Source organism: Malaclemys terrapin, chromosome 15 (genome assembly GCF_027887155.1).
Source record: "Malaclemys terrapin pileata isolate rMalTer1 chromosome 15, rMalTer1.hap1, whole genome shotgun sequence".
Classification (NCBI taxonomy): Eukaryota; Metazoa; Chordata; order Testudines; family Emydidae; genus Malaclemys; species Malaclemys terrapin.
Window position 1 is genome coordinate 6,474,189 of NC_071519.1, and position 24,971 is coordinate 6,499,159.

Below are 24,971 nucleotides of genomic sequence, written 5' to 3' on the forward strand. Positions count from 1 at the left end.
CTGAGATCATGTCCCCCAGTGTGCCGGGCACTGCACAAACCCTGACCAAGTTTGGGGCACTAGTTGTGCCAGGAACTGCACAGCCCTCTACAAAGAGCAGGGACCTTGTTATGCCAGGGGCTACAGTGACCTTGACTGACCTCTGGGCTCCTGTTGTGCCAGGCTCTGCAAAGAAACCAAGTGAAATCAGGCTCCCATTCTGCCAGGTGCTGCAGAGACAACAAACAAAATCAGGGACCTTGTTGTTCCTGGAGCTGCAGAGACCCCAATTGAGATCTGGGCCCCGTTCTGCCAAGCTCTGCAGAGACCCCAACAGAGGTCAGACCCCACTGTTGTGACAGGTGCTGTGGAGACTCCAACTGAGATCGGTGTCCCTGTTGTGCCAGGTAAAACCGAGACTGAGATCACAGCTCCCCCTCGTGCCAGCCAGTGCATGACTGCTGCCCAGATTGCTGCCTTCATTGTGCTGAGCTTGAGAGACCTCAACTGAGATCTGTGTCCCTGTTGTGCCTGGCACTGTACTGACCCTGACAGAGATCCTGCCCCCACATTTTGCCAGATGCTGCAGGGACCCCAAACAAAATCAGGGATCCTGTAATGCCGGGAGTTTCAGAGCCTCCCACTGAGGTCAGGCCCACTGTTGTGCAGGGCTCTGCACAGACACTGACCAAGATCAGGGTCCCCATTGTGACCAGTGCTGCACACACCAAGGGTATCTCTACACTGCCATTAAAAACCCACAGCTGGTCCATGCCAGCTGACTCAGGCTCACAGGGCTCAGGCGAAGGGGCTGTTTAATTGCAGTGTAGATGTCTGGGCTGGGGCCAGGCTGTAGGACCCTGCGAGGTGGGAGGGTGCCAGACCTTGGGCTGCAGCTAAAGCCAGAACATTGACACCACAATTAAACAGCCTGAGCCGTGTGAGCCCAAGTCAGCGGGCACGGGCCAGCTGCCGGTGTCTAACTGCAGTGTAGACATGCCCACAATGACAGAGAGTCCTTGCCACAAAAAGCTCAAAGGCTAAATAGACAAATGGTGGAGGCGACTCTCCATTTTACAGATGGGGAAACTGAAGCTCAAAGAGCTGAAGTAATTTGCTCAAGTTTGCATGGAGAATTTGGGGCAAAACTGGGAACTGAACCCAGATTGTTTGAATTCTTGCCTCTCCACTTAACCCCAAGCCCAGCATGTATGTATGCCTTCCAAGGGAAGTTGTGGAATTTCCTTCATTGGAGGTTTTTAAGACCAGGTTAGAGATGCACCAGTCTGGGAATGTGTGACAAACTGGGACTGTTCTTACTGTGGTCTGTGAATGCTGACAGGGGAGTGTGACTAGGATAGTCTGCCCGAAGGCGAATACCTAAGAGTGTAACATGAGAACCCAGGAAGGGGTTGGAGGCCAGGTGACTCCTTGGCCCGGGAAACTGAACAAAGGCTGTGGAAGGGGTCGCTGAAGGCAGAGTCTGGGAAGCTGGGTGGTGAGATGGTGGGGAGGCAGAGATTGCTCTGACCTCCCAAGGGGGGGCTGGGATGCCCTGGGACCCCAAGATGAACCTAACTGAGGGGGTCCCTGTTGTCTGTGCCTGCAAGACCTGTCATGGACTGTATTCCTGTCATCCAAATAAACCTTCTGCTTTACTGGCTGGCTGAGAGTCATGGTGAATCGCAGGAGGACGGGGGTGCAGGGCCCTAAGTCCCCCAATACTCCGTGACAACTGGTGGCAGCGGCGGGATCTACTGCACCCCGTGGACGGCGCTTCCTGCAGTAAGTGACTGGGGAGCAGTAAAACGAAGGGGGATTGACGGGGACCAGGCGTGCTGAAGAGTGAGAGAGAGAGACGGTTATTACCCCTGGGAGTGGGTGACCAGCGAGAAGGACTTTTGCAGTAACAGGGTCCCCCGGGGGGATCGCAGCAAGTGGTCCCAGGGGCGGAGGAGTCTGCAGCTCGACCCTGGCAGAGAGGTGGTAACCTCGAAAAGGGCTGGCACACTAGGGGTCCCCCTGGGAACTGTGGGGAGCTGTGAGCACACAGGCCGGTAAGTGGCCAGCAGGAAGATGTATGCCAAGCGGCTTAAGAGCGACCTGGTGGAGCTGTGCAAGCAGAGGGGGCTGCGCAGTGGGAGGCTCACCAAAAAACAGCTCATTGCCCGGCTGGAGGCGGAAAATCGTGCGAATGAACTGATCCCTGTGTCTCAGGGAAGCAGCCTGGCAAATGCAGCGCAGGCACCAGAGTCTGTCCCAGCTGGGAGTGGTCAGCCGGCTGCTGAGGGCTTCCCGAGACCCCTCCTTCCTATGCCTAGGGGAAGGGTGGGGAGGAGCCCAGCAAATACCGAGGGCGCCATGACCCCCCCGGCCAGCAGGGAATCCTCCCGGCGAAGCTCGCCGGCCAGCAGAGGATCCTCCCGGCGACGTTTGGCATCCGTGGAGCGGAATTGGCTGGAATGGAAGAAAGAGCTAAAACTAAGAGAGCTGAAGGATCGTGAACAAGAAAGACAGCGTGAAGAAAGACAGCGTCAGCATGAACGGGAGGAGAAAGAGAGACAAAGACAGCATGAAGAGAAACAGAAACAGCATGAACGGGAGGAGAAAGAAAGACAGAGACAGCATGAAAAGAAACAGCATCAGTATGAACTGGAACTGGCAAGACTGAAGGGCAGCGAACCCCCGGCTGCGGTGAGTGAGGGGGAACCCAGGACTGCACAGAGCTTTGATAAGTGCATCCTGGCCCCACGCAAGGAGGGGGAGGACATGGATAACTTCCTGGAGGCCTTTGAGACAGCCTGCGAGCTGCACCGGGTTGATCCCGCGGACAAACTCCGGGTCCTTACCCCCTTACTGGACCCCAAAGCCGTGGCATTGTACCGCCAACTGGAAGAGGCAGAGAAAGGGGACTACGAACTATTCAAAAAGGCCCTGCTATGTGAGTTTGAGCTGACTCCTGAGATGTACCGGGAAAGGTTCCGGAGTCAGGATAAAACCCCTGAGATCTCATATCTGCAACTAGCCGTCCGCATGAAAGAATACACCAGCAAGTGGGCTAATGGGGCCCAGACGAAGGAGGACCTGATTAAACTGCTGGTACTGGAGCAACTGTATGAGCGGTGCCCATCTGACCTGAGGCTGTGGTTGGTGGACAGAAAGCCAGAAAACCCGCGACACGCAGGGCGGCTGGCCAATGAGTTTGTAAAAAGCCGGTCAGAAGATAACAGGGAGGAGTCCCAAAGAAACAGTCCCGCCACAACGCAGAGAGAAAGTCACCATGGGACCTCCCCGTGGGAAAATACAGACAAACCCCATCAAAGGGGAACATCCGGCGTCAGGACCATCCGACCCACTCGGGGGGACCCATGGGACATGGGCTGCTACCACTGTGGCCAAAAAGGCCACATACGGGCCCAGTGCCCCAGGCTCAGGAACAGACTGAGCAAACCAAACCCACAGAGGGTTGACTGGGTAGAGACCCAGCCAGGCAAAAGGCAGCATTCCCAGGGAAGGGGGGCTGGCAGAGTACCACCTGCTAAGGAGGGAGGAAAGTTCCAGGCCAGCTCCTCTGCGGGGCTGGATGCTCCAGACTCGGGGTTTTTGGTTTATACGGTAGGCGCGTGGCTGTCCCTCCGGAGAGAGTACCTTGTTCCCCTGGAGGTGGATGGGAGGAAGGTCAATGGATACTGGGATACGGGCGCAGAGGTGACGCTGGCCCGGCCCGAGGTGGTGGCCCCAGATCAGGTGGTGCCCAACACCTACCTGACCCTGACGGGGGTGGGCGGAACACCAGTCAAAGTGCCCGTGGCAAGGGTACACCTGAAGTGGGGGGCCAAGGAGGGCCCCAAGGATGTGGGGGTACACCCGTATTTGCCCACTGAGGTATTGATGGGGGGGGGGGACCTGGAGGACTGGCCAAGCAACCCCCAAAGGGCACTGGTTGTGACCCGCAGTCAGAGCCGGCAAGGGGCACTGCGCCCTGGCCTTGGGGGGGGTGCCTTGCCTGAGGCGCAGGACCCTAACCTGGTGGGGAGGGAACGCCCAGGAACACGGCTCAGGAAGGCTGCAGCTTCAGACCCAGCGGGCGAAAAAGAGCAGGTGGCCATCCCTGTCCCAGCTACTAAGTTCCAGGCCGAGTTACAGAGAGATCCCTCCTTGCGAAAAATAAGGGACCTGGCCAACCTCAATGCGGTACAGACCATGGGACGAGGTGGCCGGAAAAGGTTCCTGTGGGAAAAGGGGTTCCTGTACCGAGAATGGGCTCCCCCAGGGAAAATGGAGTCAGGGGGGATCAGGAGGCAGCTGGTGGTACCCCAGAAGTATCGCCGCCAGCTGCTGTGCCGGGCCCATGACATTCCTCTCTCAGGGCACCAGGGAACCTGGCGTACCCAGCAGAGGCTGCTACGAAGCTTTTACTGGCCTGGGGTCTTTGTTACTGTCCGACAGTACTGCGGATCCTGTGACCCCTGTCAGAGGGGGAGGAAGGCCTGGAACAAGGGGAAAACAGCTTTAGGACCCTTGCCCAGCATAAAGAATCCTTTCCGGAGGGTGGCCAAGGTTAAAAGGGCGGCTCTAAACCAAAAGAGCCCAAAGTACAGACCTCCAAACTGAAGCGCTGGGAGAAAACCACAGCCCAGTTGGAACCCCAGAGGTATGGGGGTGGGAAAAGGGCACAGGCCGCATAAACCTTCCCACATGCGAACTGCAAGTGCCATCAAGCACCCCCAACCTAAGGGGGGGCGTGAGACTGAAGGGGCCTGGTGTAATTCTCACCAAGGAATGGGAGGGATGCGGGGGCATCCATGGTAACGGGGGTAGGTTCGAACTTCCCCGGGTCACTGGTTAAAGTGACCCTGCTCAGTTCGGTCTCGAAAAGGGGAGAGATGTGACGAACTGGGACTGTTCTTACTGTGGTCTGTGAATGCTGACAGGGGAGTGTGACTAGGATAGTCTGCCCGAAGGCGAATACCTAAGAGTGTAACATGAGAACCCAGGAAGGGGTTGGAGGCCAGGTGACTCCTTGGCCCGGGAAACTGAACAAAGGCTGTGGAAGGGGTCGCTGAAGGCAGAGTCTGGGAAGCTGGGTGGTGAGATGGTGGGGAGGCAGAGATTGCTCTGACCTCCCAAGGGGGGGCTGGGATGCCCTGGGACCCCAAGATGAACCTAACTGAGGGGGTCCCTGTTGTCTGTGCCTGCAAGATCTGTCATGGACTGTATTCCTGTCATCCAAATAAACCTGCTTTACTGGCTGGCTGAGAGTCATGGTGAATCGCAGGAGGACGGGGGTGCAGGGCCCTAAGTCCCCCAATACTCCGTGACAGAATGTCTAGGGATACTTGGTCCTGCCTCAGCACAGGAGGCTTGAGGAGACGACCTCTCAAGATCCCTTCCATGCCTACATTGAAATAATTCTCTTTTGTGCTGTGTCCTATTCTACGCTGAGCTTTTTTGCATGGTGCCATTTGGAACTGTGATTGCACCATGCTGTGTTGCATAGTTTTATGGTGCATTGTTTTGCCTCACCTTGTTTGGTGTCTGTTTTGTGTTGGTTTGAGTTGAGCTCTTTTGCATTGTGTACTTTTGTCCTAGGGTGTGTTAGTTTTCATTGTGTTGCTTTCTTTTCCTTTGTATTGTGTCATTTTATGTTGTGGAGTGTAGTTCTTTGTTGTTTTTCTGAATTAAAAAATATAATAGGATATCTCCATTATATTTTTATTATCTCCTAGAACTGGAAGGGACCTTGAAAGGTCATCAAGTCCAGCCCCCTGCCTTCACTAGCAGGACCAAGTACTGATTTTGCCCCAGATCCCCAAGTGGCCCCCTCAAGGACTGAACTCACAACCCTGGGTTTAGCAGGCCAATGCTCAAACCACTGAGCTATCCCTCCCCCCAAATTGCCTGACATTATGTTGTGGTGGGGATTTTTCTGTATGTTGTCTTTTTATACGTATATATTACATAGCATCATAGACATGTAGGGCTGGACAGGCCCTCAAGCTGTCATCAAGTCCAACTCTCTCTGCCGAGGCTGGACCAAGTATATGTAGATTATCTCTGACAGAGATTTGTCCTACCTGTTCTTAAAAACTTCCAGGGACAGAAACTCCACAGCCACCCTTGTAAGACTATTCCAGAGCTGAACTACTTTAACTCTGGTGACACCCACACAGATTTTAGTGGTGAGCAGCTCTGGAGAGAGAGGAGATCCCAGTGAGTGGGCAGCTGGGTAAATAGACTAAAGTTGGCAGGAGAAACATTGACGTGCCCCAGGTCACCCAGGCTGTCCATGACAGAGCTAGAAATAGATCCCAGTTCTAGTGTCACTGTACTGCTGTTTTGGGTACTGAAGATCTCTGCAACACTGGTGTTTTAGGCACTGGTGTAAACCGTTAGTATAGACAGAATTTACACTAGTGCACTCTGGCACTGGTGCACAATGTCTCAGTTTGAAGGTTTGGGGTGTGGGGAGACAGTGACCTCACTGAGGCCTGGGGCTGGCTGAACAGTGCAGCTGGTAACAGAGGGGCAGCAGTGAGTGCTGGAGGTATGAGCCAGGAGCACAGTCCCACAGGACTGGACACTGACTTCTCCTGACCCAGCTGTGTGCAGGGACTGCAGCTGAGGCCAAGACAGCCTGTGCATTCATGGACAAACCACCTTTTTCTGCAGCCTAATACAATGGGGTTTGGGGATCTTTCCAAGCTGCGGGTGACGGGGCTCTGGAGTTACCGGGGTCTGTTCCTGGTTCTGTCACTGACCTGCTTGGTGACGTCACAGCTCCTCTGTTTTCCTCCTACCCATTGTCTACTTGGATTGTGATTTCTTTGGGGGATGGACTGTCCCTCTCTGTCTGTGCAGTGCCCAGCACAATGGGGGTGATGATCTCAGTCATGTTCTCTGCCATGCACAACACAATGGGGCCCTGATCACCATCAGTGTGTCCTCAATCATTATTTAAAGATTTCAAGTTACAAAAAAAATCCACCGTTTACATTAGTTTAAATCTGCAAATGACCCATGCCATGCCCCATGCTGCAGAGGAAGGCAAAAAAAACAAACAAAAAACCACAACCCAGGGTCTGGGCCAATCTGAGTCTGGGCAAAATTCCTTCCCATCCCCAAATATGGCAATCCATTAGACCCTGAGCATGTGGGCAAGACCCAGCGGTCAGACACCTGGGAAAGAATTCTCTGTAGTAACTCAGAGCCCTCCCTATCTAATGTCCCATCACCGGCCTTTGGAGATATTTGCTGCTAGCATTTGCAGATTGACTATGTGCCATTGTAGGCAGTCCCATCATACCAATCCCTCCATAAAGGTATCGAGCTCAGTCTTCAAGCCAGTTAGGTTTTTTGCCCCCACTGCTCCCCTTGGGAGGCTGTTCCAAAACTTCACTCTGATGGTTAGAAACCTTCGCCTAATTTCAAACCAAAATTTATTGATGGCCAATATCCATTTGTTCTAGTGCCAACATTGGTGCTTAACCTAAATAACGCCTCTCCTTCCCTGGTATTTATCCTTCTGACGTATTTATAGAGAGTGATCATATCTCCCCTCAGCCTTCTTTTGGTTAGGCTAAACAAGCCAAGCTCTTTGCGTCTCCTCTCATAAGGCAGATTTTCCATTCCTCAGATTATCCTAGCATCCCTTCTCTGCACCTGTCCCACTTTGAATTCATCCTTCTTAAACATGGGAGACCAGAATGGCCCACAGAATTTCAGATGAGGTCTCATCAGTGCCTTGTATAACAGTACTAACCCTTCCCTATGTCTACTGGAAATACCTCGCCTGATGCATCCTAGGGCTGCATTAACCTATTTCACGGCTGCATCACATTGGGGGTCTGGGGCTCTGATAGTTAGGGACGTTCCTTTTTGCATATTCAGTTATTTCCTTTATTGTTTTACCGCTGCCTGTGCTTGATGTCACTCCCTTCTTAACTTGCTTTGGTTATTTCAGTTCCAGTTTTTTAATGAGATCTAATAATTGCAAAGCTGAATGAAAGATGAAACACACAGATCCATTTGAATTTTGGCACATAGCTGGTAAAACTATACCTAGTGAAGGTCTGCTGTAATTACCTGGTTACCTATAGCATTTTCTGGTGGGCTGGATAAAGCAATGTCAAAGAGCCAAAAGCAATTTTTAGGGTGAATGGGCTCGTCACGTGTTTGGTCTCTAGGGAGAATGTCACCGGCCAGGCTTGCACTGTTTCAGGAGTGGTGCGCTGGATTGTATTTAGTAATCTCAAAATAAAAGGTTAAAACTGCTGGTTCACAATATCCAATGAAATCTTGCAAACAATTATACAAATAGCCTCTAATGTTATTAAAACACATAGTATTAATACTGATTCAAAACTGACATTAAAATTACAAGATAAACGCATGAGAAATGAACTGACACCTAATTTCCATTTCTTAATTCCTGAACTTTTGACACTCGCTCACACCATGTTTTTTTAAAAAGATCTCTTGGACAGACAAGGTGGGTGAGGTAATTTCTTTTAGAACCAATTAAAAATACTTCTCTTTGATATCCTGGCACCAACATGGCTACAACAACTCTTCTCCCTTTGTACCGCCTCCCATTCTCACCTCCCCCTCAACTGAGAATGTCCCATGTGATAGGAAAATAAGGGTTCATCCTGTAACTGGATAAGGTCTTGCCAGCACTAAGGGGAGTGAAAGTCTGTGTGTATTAATGACAGCAGCAGCTCTGGAACTCGGAGACATAGGGAGAAGAGATGGGAGTGAGCAGGTTATGTTTGTGCAGGGTGCGAGTTACTCATGTGGGAATTCTGCACCACTGTGTATGCGCAGAATTCACATCCATTGAAGAACCTTTTTTTTTTACATAAAGAAAATATATTCTGCCCGAGAAGTGCTACAGTTCTGCCTTTCACGCACCAGAGGCCCCTATGGCACCAGAACAGCCAGCAGGGTTCATCTTGGTGGTAAATTGTTGCTCTGAGCTATACCCCAAATGACAAGAGATTTAGTGGGTGCAACTTGGGAGAGTCCTGAGACACGACTGCTCCTGGGGGTGGGGAGAGGGTGGTCATTCTTTACTCTTAAGAGGGTGTGGAAGGGGCACAGGAGGAGCAAGTGTCCCCCATGGAGACTGCCTGGCCCCAGGTTACCTAGTCCCAGCTGCTTCTTCCCCCCACCATATCCTAAACCTCTTCACCCCTCCAACTATCAGCTGCCAGTCTACCCTCACTGCTACCCCTTCCTGACTGGCAGAGAAATTCTAAGATCTAGCCCCTTCTCTTTAACTCTCAACCCCAGTTTCAGTTGTTTGGTGGTGCCCCGCTGGTTTTCCATTGGTAGTTTGGGAGGGAACAAGGCTGGTCACTTGAGCCTTGTGTTACCTGGCAGCTGACTAGTGAGGAGTGATGACTCCCTCTGGGGTGGATGGGCCAATCTTGGGGCCCAGTACCTTTCGGTGATTGACTTTTTCCATTCCAAGTCCATAAAGTAGATTTTCAATATAAATGGTTTGTTCCCTACATGACACATACGTTGATCTCAGTCGTCATGAGTCTTGACCAGTTATGAGCTTTCTGTAGACACCTCACATGACCATCCTCCAAGAGCTGTGTTTGCTGTGATGGGTTTGACAGCAGCTCAAGTGAGAGCTGCTGTCAAAGACCAAGTGACCCTTTGCCAAGGGATCTCTGTGTCACTGTCTGACCCCCCGTAGGCCAGGGAGAAGACAACTTTCTGCCAATGGCCTTCAGGACGGGTGCTGAGTTCACTACAGTGCCCCCTGCCCCGTCTCCATTTCCCTTCTCAGTGTGCTGTCTGGGATGTTGTCCCGCTTTCTGCTCCCCAGGCCGCCTCGTATCTACTCCATGTGCCAGGCTGCTGGCAGCCCCCAGTGAGAGGCCATTCCAACCTATCAAATTGGTGCCAAACTGCTGGGCCTCAGGCCTTCTGGGGTGCACCTCAGAGTCCAATTGCCCCCTGCCCCAGGCATGCTACAGGGGCATGTCCTTCTAGTGTGTCAGGGCTCAACCCTCTGGCTGAGGCTCAAGGCACTTTCTTCTTCTCTCGGGGTACCAGGTGAAACACCAAAAGAACCGACTGTCAGCAAACAAGGGTAAATAAAGTAATGAAAGAAAAGAAGGGGGTGGGAGAGAGACTGTGGACAGATCCCATCAGGATATGGGCCCCTTTTACCTCTGGGAGCATCTCAGTCCCCTTCAAAGTTTACTGGGTCTCCAGTGGAAGTTTCAGCCTGCTCCCCCTTTGAGCTCCGGGTATCCCCACCCTCCCTCAGTGAAGGCCATAGCCCCGAATGCTGCCAGCCCTCTCTTTGGGGCTAGAGATGCTCCACAGACAGTTCCCTTCCCAGGGTGGCCCCCCTCTGAGTAGAGTAGGTCTCTCCTGTTAACTGCTGCTCCAGTCCTGGCATGGTTTGCAGGTGTGGAGGGGCTGGGCCAGTCCAGACTAAAGCAGCAGTTTACTACTTCTGTGCCAGTGTAGGATTTCTATAGCCCTTCACAGGCACCCAGGCCCAGGGAATGGCCCCCTTATCAGCACCATGCCTGATGTGACGGGGTGACGCACTGGCAGCATTGCCCTTGAAGGTGCTGCTCCCACTCCCTCCCCGCCCCCTTTATTGCCACCACAATACCTGTCACCTTCACTTCCTGAGGGGTGACCCCCAGAAGGTGTGTTTTGTTATCCTTTTCCCTATTCTCCCACCTCCCCCAAAGTATCCATTGCGTACCCTCTGTCATCCATCTCTGTCTCAGGAGAGAAGGTGGGTCATGGGGCGCGGCTGATGCTATGCTGGAGATCCATCATCACTGAAGGAGTGGCAGCCTTGACCCTCCTAGAAGGTTGCCGGGATGCTGATGTGCACTGGCTGAGAACTGGGGCTTGACTGAGTCTGTGGACCATTTGGCCCACACTGTATCACTGTAAAGCCTGCTCTGCATTGCTGCAAATTGCTGCTGGTGGCGTTGCGCCCGTAAGTCTCTGTAACACTGTCTTCAGTGACTCAAGACCATGAGCACTAGCCTCAGGCAGACTGGTAAGAAACAGGGAACAAACCCCAAATTGGTTGTGAGGTCTATATGTAGATTTCACCAACCAAGTATCCAGTGTAAATGCTTCAGACACTAAAAGCATTAACATGGTATCACAGTTCAGTCCCCTTGGGTCATCCCATATATCTCACCATGCAGGTGAGCTCACCTTTTTGACAGATGGTCCGTTACACCAGGGGTTCTCAACCTTTTTTCTTTCTGAGCCGCCCCCCATGCGCTGGGACTTCAGCTTTCTGCCCTGGGCCTCGCTGACTCTAATGCTGGCCTTGCTTGGCATCCCACCTGGTAACTGCTCGTGGCCCCCCAGGGGGCCCCAGACCCCTGGTTGAGAACCACTGCCTTACACCAAGAATCACAGCAATGTTCACGTTACTGCCAGTCCCAAAGAACCAGTCACTTCCTTAGGTGAATTGAATCTTAGATCTCCCAACAAAGACAACACTTGTAGCCAGTCCTGTAATAACCTGTATTAAGATTTATTTAAAAGGAAATGAGAATTGTTTAAAAAATTAAAGCAGATGCAGACAAGTTACAGTCTTAAATTTCAAAAGGTAATACAAGCTTCTATAATAAGCAGGCCCTACATATTCTTTAGGACTAACCCTGGCTAAGCAGTTGGGGATCTCTTGCTTATGCCTAGAAATGTTGCCCCCCAGAGTCCAAGCAACATACAGATAATCAGTTATTTCTGTATGGGGGTTTTTATCCCCTTCCTGCCATGTGCTCTAAGCTGCAAGCTCAGCTAATGGGAGGTCAAGAGCACAACAGTCTTTTGTCTTTAACATCCCATTATGGTCTATCTGGTGTTGATGGACTTTTCCTGCCAGGCAGGATGTAATGCATTCTGTTGCCAATCAGCACTTCACATAGGTAAAGTCTCTCTTCTATCTGGTGATTTACATAGCCACAGAGGCTCACGATGAAACTCGTCAGGTATTAACCCAGGCAGCAACTCACGAGCATTCAATAAAGTCTGAACACATTGTTATAATTCTAATACCTGTTTTAACAATACTAACCCAGCCAAGCCAGACTGATTCCAGCTTTGCATTTGTCCATGTTCAATTAAGACATGGGGGCTTTTGCAAGAGCTAACACCTCATCTGCCAATGTCACAGGCAGGATGGGCAAGGATGGTGTCTTTAGCCTCTGTGTGCCAGAAGCTGGGAATGGGTGACAGGGGATGGATCACTTGATGATTACCTGTTCTGTTCATTCCCTCTGAAGCACCTGGCATTGGCCACTGAACTAGATGGACCATTGGTCTGATGCAGTGGGCCAGTCTTATATTTACAGTCTCTATCAGGAGTATCTACTCATTTGGACTCACTGGGGAAGCCACAGAAAGAAACAAGGTGCTGAGGAAAGAAGGCCCAGTTTCAGAGCCCCCGGGGTCATGCTTGCCAAAAGCTAAAACTAGGCCCAGCCCATGGAAGGGGGCACTCCCAGAAGAGACTGTATAAAGGCTGGCGCATCAAACAACTTTGTCCCCAAGGCAGCTGTCTCAGGTTTACAGTGACAGGGAGAATCCCCCAAAGTGACTCTAATTCTGCTCTTCTCTGGCCTTTGGTTCATAGAATCATAAAACTGGAAGGGACCTCGAGAGGTCATCTAGTCCAGTCCCCTGCACTCAAGGGAGGACTATATTATCTAGACCATCCCTGCAGGTGTTTGTCCAACCTGCTCTTAAAAAATCCCAAATGATGGAGATTCCACAACCTCCTAGGCAATTTATTCCAGTGCTTAACCACTCTGACAGTTAGGAAGTTTTTTCCTAATCTCCATCCTAAACCGCCCTTGCTGCAATTGAAGTCCATTGCTTCTTGTCCTATCCTCATAGGTTAAGAAGAAGGATTTTTCTCCCACATCTTTAACAAGCTTTTATGTACTTGAAAACTGTGATCATTTCCCCTCTCAGGCTTCTCTTCTCCAGACTAAACAAACAATCTTTTCAGTCTTCCTCATAGGTCATTGTGAGGGGTCACGCCCCTCGTTCCAGGGCAACACAGCCTAGTGGCCGAATTCCCCAGAATTGCCCCGAGTTACAGGGCGACATGGCCTAGTGGCCAGAGCCCATAGAATTGCCCCAGGTTACAGGGCAGCATGGCCTTGCCACTGGCTCAGCGGGGGGGATCCTACTGAAACACGCTGAGGCTTACCAGGGTCAAGGTACCAGTCCCATCACCCCTCCCAGGTAGCTTCCTACCGTCTTGAGAGTTGGGGTCTCCCACAAATCTCCAGGTTCTCCGCTGGTCTCCGGGTCTGTCGCTGCCACTGGCTCTTCCCGCAGTAGGGCTTCGTGCTGGCCAGGGGAAGTTTCATTTCCCAGCAACGTCAAGGGTGGTGGCTGGTCCTCCACAGAATCTTCCCAGTGAGGTCCTTCTCCTGCGGCCACCAGCTCAGACTGAGCTTATTTCTCTTTTATATTCCCAGAGGATTTGGAGCATGCCCAGTACGAGTGGGGTGGGACTTCCACCACCAGAGCTACTGGTCTGATGCTGCCAGGGCTAGTGCGGGGCGGGGCTGCCCCGTCACACACCCTCCTCCTTAAGAAGGGTCCCCCGGGTTGGTCCGCCGCCTCCTTCTCCTCCCCCTGTCTGGAGAAGAAATCTGCATTAGCGTGGGCCTTATCCGGACGATGGAACACACAGAAGTCATAGGGTTGGAGGGAGAGGTACCACTGCGTAGTCTGAGGGTTCGTGTCCTTCATACTATGCATCCACCGTAGAGGGGCATGGTCTGTGATCAACCTAAAGTTATTCCCCAGCAGATAATAACATAGGGCATCGATGGCTCATCGCACCGCCAGGGCCTCTTTCTCTATTGTAGAATAATGTTGCTCCCGGGGGCTTAGGTGTAGTACCAGGTGTTGGGGGTAGGGATAGCTTAGTGGTTTGAGCATTGGCCCCCTAAACCCAGGGTTGTGAGCTCAGTCCTTGAGGGGGCCACGTAGGGATCTGTGGCAAAATCAGTACTTGGTCCTGCTAGTGAAGGCAGGGGGCTGGACTCAATGACCTTTCAAGGTCCCTTCCAGTTCTAGGAGATTGGATATCTCCATTTATTTATAATTTTTTTTTTCCTCCCCATCTACATCCTGGGAGAGTACTGCCCCCAAGCCCACTTCCGAGGCATCCGTTTGAAGTGTAAATTCCTTGGAGAAGTCTGGGTGTCATAGGACTGGTTCTTGCATGAGTCAATCTTTCAAGGTTTCAAAGGCTTTCTCACATTGTTCCGATCACTGCACTTGTTGAGGCTGCGTGTTCTTTGTCAGGTCCGACGCGGGCGGCTATGAATGCAAAATCTGGCACGAAGCGGCGTTAGTATCTGGCTAGGCCCAGAAACTGGCGCACTTGCTTCTTAGTCTTGGGGACGGGTAGTCTTTGAGAGCTTGCAATTTGCTAATTAGGGGTGTCACTTTCTCCCCCCCACCCCCGCTGTATGTCCAAAATAGGTTGCCTCTTCTTGCCCAAGGTGACACTTTGCCGGGTTAGCTGTGAGGCTGGCTGCTCTGAGGGCTTGTAACACTCCCACCAGATGGCATAGCTGGTCCTCCCAGTTGTTGCTGTAGACTACGATGTCATCTATATATATGCCTCTGCATACTGGTCGTGGGGTTGTAAGACCTTATTCCTCAAGCGCTGGAACGTAGCAGCAGCTCCGTGTAGCCCGAACGGCATGATTATAAATTGGAAGAGACCGAAAGGTGTTGGAAAGGCCATCTTCTCCCAGGAGTTTGGTGTGAGGGTGATCTGCCAGTATCCCTTGGTTAGATCTATGGTTGACAAGTACCTCGCTCCCCCGAGCCGTTCCAGCAGTTCATCCACCCGTGGCATCGGGTATGCATTGAAGCAGGAGATGGCATTGACCTTTCAGAAGTCAATTCAAAACCGGGTAGTCCCGTCGGGCTTTGGGACTAGGACGATGGGGCTGCACCACTCACTCGTCGATTCTTCCATGACCCCCATCTCCAGCATTGTTTCTAGCTCCTGTCGGACTGTATCCCACATTTTCGGAGCAACGGTCGGTGGTTGTGTCTCACCTTCTGACCAGGGGTGGTGGCGATGTGATGACTCATCAGAGTCGTTCGTCCTGGACGGGCGGCTAAGTCATCAGGGAATTCCTCCACCAGTTGTTGTAGTTGTTCTCGCTGTACGGAGGTGAGGCCCGACCCTAGCGTCACTGGCCTTGGGTCTGGTGGGTCCCCTACTAGGGGCCCGAGTTCCGATTCTGGGGTGGACGGGCCGATGAGCCGGGCTTCCTTGGTCTTCCAGATCTTTAGAAGATTCACATGGTAGATACGCGTCTCCCTCTGTCGCCCCGGTAGTCGGACCTCGTAGTCCACCGGCCCAACTCGCCGGACTACCTCATAGGGGCCCTGCCATTTGGCCAGAAGTTTCGACTCAGCCGAGGGCAACAAGAGCAACACCCAAACTCCTGGGCCTTAACTCTGCCCCCTAGTCTCGTGATTATATAAGCATTCTTGGCTCGCTTGGGCCTGTATCATGTTCTCCCAGGCGAAGGGCCCTAGTGTTTGGAGCCGTTCTCAGAGGTGTAACATGTACTGGGTGGTCCCGAGAACTCACATCTCCTGGGCTTCCCACTCCTCCTTCAGGAGGTCCAAGATCCCCCTGGGCTGTCTCCCGTACAAGAGTTCAAAGGACAAGAACCCCGTCGAGGCCTGGGGTACCTCCCTTATGGCGAACAACAGGGCTGGCAACAGAGTATCCCAATGCGTAGGGCCCTCCTCCATGAACTTCCATAGCATAGATTTTAGGGTGCCATTGAAACGTTCCACCAGGCCATCTGTCTGAGGATGGTAAACTGACGTCCGGAGCGTTCGTATGTGGAGGAGGTGACACAGTTCGGCTATCAGTTTGGAGGACACATTCGTGCCCTGGTCAGTCAGGATTTCCGCCGGTATCCCGACCCTAGCAAAAATCTTCACTAGTTCATTAGCAATTGCTGGTGCTGGCGCCGTTTTTAGGGGAACGGCTTCAGGGTAGCGTGTCGCGTAGTCCACGATCACTAGGATGAAGCGATTTCCCGTCTTGCTTGTTTCAACTGGGCCGACTAGGTCCAGCCCAATCTGCTCGAAGGGTATGCCGATGACCGGCATGGGTACCATGGGTGCCCGGGCTACCCCTTTCGGTCCCACCAGCTGGCATTCTGGGCAAGACGCGCAATAGTCCCGAACCTCTCAGTATATGCCCGGCCAGAAGAACCGGCGAGCCACCCTCTGGAGGGTTTTCTCCCGCCCCAGGTATCCTGCCCAGGGGTTTGCATGGGCTAGTTGTAGGAGGCCTTGCCGCAGCCTCTGGGGAACCAATAGCTGGCAGAACGTCTCCTGGGTCTGGGGTTCTTGGGCTATCCGATATAGGCGATCCCACCATATCTCAAAGTGGGGGCCTTGTGGGGGTCGCAGAGTCAGGTCTCCATTGGGGTCCGGGCTGGTGGCTTGTTCCAAGGCTCTACTTAGGGTCAGGTCCTCCCTCTGCTCCTGTACAAAGTACACGTCCCTCTCCAGTTCCGCCTGGGCATCTTCCACCGAACGGGACCTGGCTGTCGGATGAGTTGCGGGGGTCTCCTCTGGTGCCGAGGTCCCTTCTCCGGGGTCGATCCTTGGTGTGCGTCCGAGCAGCCCCGCTCTCGGAGGCCTAAGCCCGTCCGTTCGTGGGTCGGGCGGTTGGTACTTCTGGAGAACCTCCCCGAGCCTGGCCAGTCTCGCCCCAGTACCACCGGGTAGGCTAACCTGGGGGCCACTCCCACCCCGGAGGCCCTCCTCCCGGCAGCATACTTCTAGCTTCACCCAGGCCATGGGGTAAGTGCGGATGTCCCCATGTACACATAAATGGAGCGGGGGGGCCAAGAGATTGAGGTCCGGGACCAGCCCCTCCCATATGAGGATCTGACTACACCGCGTTCATGAGGGTCCCCTCGACCTGGACAGGGACCACCAGCTTTCCTGTTCCTCTCTTCCGAGCCCTTCATCAGGCGACCCAGGCTTGTCCGTAGTTGCAGTCCATGAATGGGCAATCCCGCCGAAAATGCCCTTCCTGTCCGCACTCCCAGCACCCCTCTTGGACCTCAGCGGGTCCTGGGCCTCAGCCCACGGGGCTCCCTTGCTCTCGGCATTGTTGGTCCCTTTGGATCAGTGCCCGGGAGGCCTTGGCTCTGGGCTCGGGGACTTTTGGAGGTGTGCGGCGGGCACTTGCCGACGGTTCCTGGGGTCCTGACCCTTGGGGATTCCCTTTTCCTAGCCCACCCTTTCGACCGGTATTTCCTGCTACCCAGGTCGGCACCTCGGCCCCGTCAGCGGACAAGTAGTCCTCCATCAAGGCCACCACCACCGACAAGGTGGCCGGTTGATGCCGATGTACCCATGCCCTTCCTCCCGGGGACAGGATCTGAGTGAACTGTTCCAGTGTCACCATCTCCGCTACCTGTGGCCCCATCAAGCCTTCCCGGTTCAACCATGTCCAACAATGGTCTCGGATGCGTTGGGCCACTGCCTGGGGCTGGGCCCCAGGGGGGTACTGTTCCTTGCGGAGGCGCTGTTCCCTGCGGAGGCGCTGGCGATAGGTCTCCGGGCTAATGCCGGCATGATCCCATATGGCCGCCTTCACTCTGGGGTATTCTAGGGCCTCCCGGGGATTGAGGCTACGATAGGCGGCCTGGGCCTGTCCCATCAGATAGGGGGCCAGTAGGGTGGCCCAATGTTCTGGGGGCCACCTGGCGGCGGTAGCTACCTGTTCAAACGTCACTAAGAACACCTCTGGGTTGTCTTCTGGCCCCATCTTAGTGAGGCGTACAGGCAGTTCCCCCAAAGTCTCCCTGGGTCCGGTCCCCGCAGGTATGGCGGCTGCGGCTCCCGCTGGGCGTAACAACATGGCCATCTGCAGCACCAGGCGCACTTGTTGGGTCTGCTGCTGAACTGCTAATTCCCGGAGGAGCTGCTGCTGGTGCGCTTGGTGCTGGGTTATCGGCAGCCGCTGATGGCTGGCCATCTGCTGCATCATCTGCACCTGTTGCTGCTGCTGTTGGGCCACCTGCTCCTGCTGCTTTTCCAGCATCCACTTTACAAGCTTCTCTGTCTCCATCGTTAGGCTTGGCGGGGTTCCCCCGGTTTAACTCCCTTACGCTGGACATTTCAACAGGCCCGAATCGCTGCCTGCATTCTCCACCACATGTGAGGGTTTACACCCCTCGTTGCAGGGCAACATGGCCTAGTGGCCAAAGTCCCAAGAATTGCCCCTGGTTATGGGGTAACACGGCCTAGTGGCCAGAGTCTATAGAGTTGCCCCTGGTTACAGGGAAGCACGGTCTAGTAGCCAGAGTCCATAGGATTGTCCCTGGTTACACCGCCATAGGGCCTTGCCACTGGCTCAGCTGGGAGATCCTACCAAAACATGCTGAGGCTTACTGGGGGCAAGGTACCAGTCTGTCACTCCTCCCGGGTAGCTTCCTACTGTCTTGAGAGTTGTGGTCTCCCACAAATCTCCAAGTTCTCCGCGGGTCTCCGGGTCCGTAGCCACTTTGGGCTCCTCCCACAGCAGGGCTTCATGCTGGCCAGGGGAAGCTTCAATTCCCAGCAATGTCAAGGATGGTGGCTAGTCCTCCACAGGAGCTTCCCAGTTAGGTCCTTCCCCTGCGGTTGCCAGCCCAGACTGAGCTGAATTCCCTCCTTTTATACTCCCAGAGCATTTGGAGCACACCCAGTATGAGCGGGGCGGGACTTCCGCCTCCAGAGCTACTGGTCTGACGCTGCCGGGGCTAGTACAGGGCGGGGCTGCCCCATCAGTCATGTTTTCTAGACCTTTAATAATTTTTATTGCTCTTCTCTGGACTTTCTCAAATTTGTCCACATCTTTCCTGAAATGTGGCACCCAGAACTGGACACACTACACCAGTTGAGATCTAATCAGCATGGAGTAGAGTAGAAGAATTACTTGTCGTGTCTTGCTTAGAATACTCCTGCTAATACATCCCAGAATGATACTTGCTTTTTTTGCAACAGTGTAACACCGTTAACTCATATTTAGCTTGTGATCCACTATGACCCCCAGATCCCTTTCCGCAGCACTCCTTCCTAGGCAGTCATTTCCCATTTTGTATGTGTGCAACTGATCGTTCCTTCCTAAGGCCTGGTCTACACTAGCCTGTTATTTCAGAATTAGCCGAGTTATTTCGAAAAAAAATGACCACATGACCAAACGGGTTTTTTTTTTTCCGATTTAAAGGGCTCTTTAATTCAATTTCTGTACTCCACCTCGGCAAGTGGAGTAGCGTTTAAATCGAGATCGCAATCCCAGGTTAAAGGTATTGTGGATGCAATTTGACGTTATTGGCCTCCGGGAGCTATCCCACGATGCTCCCTTGTGACCGCTCTCATCAACACTCTCAACTACAGTGCACTAGCCAGGTGGGCAGGAAAAGCCCCGGGAACTTTTGAATTTCATTTCCTGTTTGGTCACCAGCAGCACAGGTGACCATCAGCACAGTCCACCATCACAGGCGACCATGCAGAGTCCATCACAGGAGATCACGCAGTCCCGGATTCGCAGACGAGCTCCAGCATGGTCCGAACGGGAGGTACTGGATCTCATCCCATGCTGGGGAGATGGGTCTGTTATGGCAGAACTACGTTCCAAAAAAAGGGATGCAAATACCTATGCTAAAGTCTCCAGGGCCAGGACGGAAAGAGGCTACTCCAGGGACACAGAGCAGTGTTGTACAAAAATCAAGGAGCTCAGGCAAGCATACCAAAAAGCCAGGGAGGCAAACGGGTACTCTGGGTCACAGCCCCATACATTCTGCTTTTACCTTGAGCTCCATGCAATTAGGGGGGGTGATGCCACCACTACCCCATCACTATCTGTGGACACCTGCAAAGGGGGAGTTGCACGAAGCGAGGAGGAAGAGACGTTGGAGGATGAAGAGGAGGAGGGGGACAGTGCACAGGCAGCAAGTGAGGAATCCCTTTCCCCCCCAGCCAGGAACTAATCTTAACGCTGGATCCAATAGCCTCCCCTCACTCCCAAGGCGGACTCCTGTTCCATGACCCTGGAGAAGGTACTTCTGGTGAGTGAGAGTCTGATCGGAGCCATGCGGTGGGGGGCGGTGGGGGGAGAACCCAGCCGCGCTGAGTTGTTAACGTTTAGAGTAAATGGCTCAGCTCATCCCTGCTCTGAGCCTGATCGGAGCCACACGGTTGTTGTGTGCAGGGATCATCCCAGAGAGCCCGCAGGCCCTCCTTTTATATGGCAAACCCACCAGATATTGCTTGCTGTGGGAAAGGGGGCCCAGCAGTTTGAAAACATTGCAATGAATGTAGAAGAAGCAGAACCCCGTATGTCCCTAGGGGTTGCCTGCAAGATGAATTCTGTTGCCCGGCCGTGTGTGATGGCTTACTCATACCAAAGTGCCCCCTTTGTTCTCTGCAATGTATTTTTTAAAATACTACCCTCCCTTTTTCTCCTCCCACAGGTGCAAATGTTTCAATGTGTCCCCTATTTACTCCGTCCCAGAGGCTGGTCCAGATTAGAAGGTGGAAAAAACGAACTCGGGACAACATGTTCGCCGAGCTCATGCAGTCCTCCCACACTGATAGGGCCCAGCTGAATGCATGGTGGCAAACAATTGCGGAGTCCCGTAAAGCATTACAGGAACACGAAGAGAGGAGGGAGGCGCGCGATGAGAGCAGGCAGGACGCTATGGTCAAGCTCATGGGGGAGCAAACTGACATGCTCCGCTGTATGGTGGATCTAATGCGGGAAAGGCAGCAAGACCGCAGACTTCCGCTGCAGCCCCTGTATAATCAAACTCCCTCCTCTCCAGGTTCCATAGCCTCCTCACCCAGATGCCCAAGAACACGAGCGGGGAGGCTACGGGGACCCACACACTCAACCTCAGAGGATCGCCCAAGCACCAGAAAGCTGGCATATGCAAACTTTTGATTTGGTTTCTGGACTTGTTCTTCCCTCCTCCACCCCCCTAACCCAATCCCCCCCGCAAATCTACCTTCTAATTTCTCTCAATACATTGTGCATCAAATAATAAAGAACAGTTTTTAAACAATTTTGACTTTATTTCCTTTTATATATATATATAGGGTGTGGGTAACTTCAAGAGAAACAAACACAACTGTCACACCATACCCTGGCCAGTCATGAAACTGGCTTTCAAAGCTTCTCTGATGCGCAGCATGCCCTGCTGCGCTCTTCTAATCGCCGTGTTGTTTGGCTGTGCGAAATTGGCAGCCAGGCAAGTTGCCTCAACCTCCCACCCTGCCATAAAAGTCTCCCCCTTACTCTCACAGATATTGTGGAGCACACAACAAGAAGCAATTACAATTGGAATATTGGTTGTGCTGAGATCTAACCGAGTTAATAAACTGCACCAGCGCACTTTCAAATGCACATTCTACCACCATTTTGCACTTGCTCAGCCTATAGTTGAACTGCTCCTTACTACTGTCCAGGGTGCCTCTGTACGGCTTCATGAGACATGGGATTAAGGGGTAGGCTGGGTCCCCGAGGATAACTATAGGCATTTCAACATCCCCAACAGTAATTTTCTGGTCTGGGAAGTAAGTCCCTTCCTGCAGCTGTTCAAACAGACCAGAGTTCCTGAAGATACGAGCGTCATTCACCTTTCCTGGCCATCCCACGTTGATGTCGGCAAAACATCCCTTGTGATCCACCAGTGCTTGTAGCACTATGGAAAAGTACCCCTTGCGGTTTATGTACTGTCCGCCCCGGTGTGCTGGGGCCAAGATAGGGATATGCGTTCCGTCTATCACCCCGCCGCAGTTAGGGAACCCCAGCGCATTGAAGCCATCCACAGTGGTCTGCACATTTCCCAAAGTCACTACCCTTGATAGCAGCTGGTCAATGATTGCATTGGCTACTTGCAGCACAGCAGCCCGTACAGTAGATTTGCCCACTCCAAACTGATACCCGACTGACCGGTAGCTGTCGGGCATTGCAAGCTTCCACAGTGCTATGGCCACTCACTTCTCAACTGTGAGGGCTGCTCTAATTTTGGTGTCTTTGCGCTTCAGGGCAGGGGACAGCAAGGCACAAAGTTCCATGAAAGTGGCCCTATGCATACGAAAGTTTCGCAGCCACTGGGAATCATCCCAGACCTGCAACACTATGCGATGCCACCAGTCTGTGCTTGTTTCCCGGGCCCAAAATTGGCATTCCATCGTATGAACCTGGCCCAATGCCACCATGATCTCCCAATCGCCACATGTGGCAGAACCTAGAATGTCCATTAGCAGGGGAAAATCCTGGGGGGAACTGACATGTGGAATGGACAAAAACCCCATCTGAGTTCTCTCACATTGCCCTTCTCTCCTTGGCAGGCTACAGATTAACATCCACGTTTTGCTCCACACCATCCCATCCTCCGAGGGGGAAGGAAATGGCTGCAATGGAGCTGGCTCAGGTAAGGGATTATCAGGGAGCCAGTGGTGGGTTCTGCTTGGAAGGAGAGGAGCAGTAAATGCATGGGAGGGTGGGAGCTGCTAAAGGTGGTGGGAGGCAGAAAATATCTCGGGTGGAGAAGGGGAGGGGACAGGATGTGAAAAACCTGCTGAGGCTTGTGTAATGTAGGGTGTGATGGGTTGTCACCCCGGGGTGCAGTCTGGGGGGCTTCTGGGAACTGCTGTGCCCTCTAACCCTCAAGCTGGGCTGGCCCTTTTCACACTGCTTTGCTGGAGATTTAGCCTTGTTATCACCCAACAGAACAGCAGGTGGTGCCATGCATCCAACTAAGCTACCTGAGTGCTTTACCTAAGCCGCTCAAGGACAGACAGAAGACAACAGCTAATTTCCGAGCCATAAGTGGTAGCAAACAGATCAAAGCAGATTACTTAGCAAATATCAAAAACTCAGACCAAGCCTAACATACTAGATGGATAGAATTTGAATTAGCAATTTCTCACCCTGACTGTGATAGAAGCAGTCCACCAAGTTTCCATACACAAGCTAGAAATCCCTTTGCCTTACAGAAGTCTAGGTATATTACATCAATACTATTAGCTGTGACCAAACTTTTGATCTCATACAATAAGGATATCCAGTTAGTTTGATAGGATCTATTTTCTCTAAACCTTTGTTAATGGATAGTAATTATATTACCCTCCTTTAATTCTTTATTAATGAAATCCAGTACTGACTGCTCCGTTATTTTGCTCAGTATTGATGTCAGACTGACACTCTTGTAATTAGCTGCGTCATCTCTTTTATAGTTTTTAAATATTGGCACAGCATTAGCTTTATTCCAGTCTTATGGAATTTCCCTAGTGTTCCAAGTCCTAATTAAAATCAATATTAACAGTCCACCACGCTCCTCCACCAGGTCTTTCAAAACTCTAGTTATCTGGACCCACTGATTTAAACACATCTAACTTTAATATCCTCTGTTTAACATCCTCATGAGTTACTTTTGGAATGGAAAGACTGTTGGCTTCAACATTTTATGATATGAGTTACATCATCTGTTTTTATTCAAGGAGAGAAATATTTATTGAACACTTTTACCTCTTCTGCATTATTTTTGATAATTCTGCCATTTCCTTCTAGTAATTTACCACTACCATTGTTAGGATTAATTTTCTACTTAATATACTTTTTAAAACTTCCTTCTTATTTTCATTGGTTGATCCTTGATTTCTGATAGCTTCCCTTACCAACTTTCTACAATTCTTACCTTCTAACTTATTTTCTTTACTATTGACTTCCCCTTTCTTCCATATATTTTATTTGGAGAGTGTTGGGATTCCTACCAGGGAGCTACCAGCAGGGTCCAGAGACAGCCCCATCTTCTATATCAAGCTCTGGCTAGTAGGTATGTGATAAATGTGACAACCCTGCCTCCATCTGTCAGCTGGGAGACATAAAGTTTCTCTCTTACCACCCTCTGATGCCTCCTGGATGCTCTAGGCAAGGTGGGGTGGGACTCTGTTAACATGTGCCTCCTGGAGCTTCCATTTACCTGGTGCTGCTGTTCTGTGAATAGTGCGGTTGTGAGTGGGGCTGCAGGTACTGAGTGTTGGACTCTTTCTCTTTCAGGGGCCGGTGACTTTTGAGGAGGTGGCTGTGTATTTTACCAAGGAGGAATGGGCTCTGCTGGACCCTGTTCAGAGATCCCTCTACAGGGATGTCATGCAGGAGAACTATGAGACGGTGGTCTTGCTGGGTAAGGAGTCCTGTCCCCTCGGTTGTTAGAAGCTGTGGGGTCTCTAAAGAACCTCAGTAGTAATAACTTTATACTTTATTCGTCATACAAGTTTTGACAAGTTTCCTTGCCCCCCCCCCTTTTTTTGCCTTATCTCCTATACACTAGTATCATTTTTGGATATGTGCCTTTTTGGTGCTGTCAGTCATTTTAAAATTGCATTGAATGTATCCTTATTGGCTACATTAGTAACTACATTAATAACTGTAGCTTTCATGCCTTTTCCTCATTTTAAGAGGAAAATATGCCGCCTGTAGAATTCTAAATTGAGTAAATAGGTGTATGACTCATGCATAGCTTGTGTGACAGTCTGATGAGCTCATCTTTTGATAGGAGATGCATCTGAAGAAGTGAAGTTTTTTACCCATGAAAGCTGATGCCCAAATAAATTTGTTAGTCTTTAAGGTGTCACCACTGGACTCCTTGTTGTTTTTGATAGGAGAGTGTATAACGTTGACATTCAGGACCCCACGGGTGAAGGGAGAACAGAGCTGAGCAGTAGATAATTCTGGGGTGCCAGGACATGCGGAGGGTGTGTGCAGGATTAGAGCTAAGAAGCAGCAGGGAGGGATGAGGTAGTGAGAGACGAGGAAGGAACACAAGAAGTTCCCAAGGTGGCGGGAGGTGGTGGCAGCTGAGAGTAATGGGATGAAAGGGAGGGGAGTATGGAGGAAGGGCACCCACGAA

The 24,971-nt window shown here is 51.9% G+C and overlaps 1 pseudogene; it reads left to right on the top strand.

The window, feature by feature from the left end:
• LOC128823351 (zinc finger protein 420-like) overlaps positions 1-24,971 on the top strand; it is a 208,361-nt pseudogene that overhangs the window by 156,196 nt on the left and 27,194 nt on the right.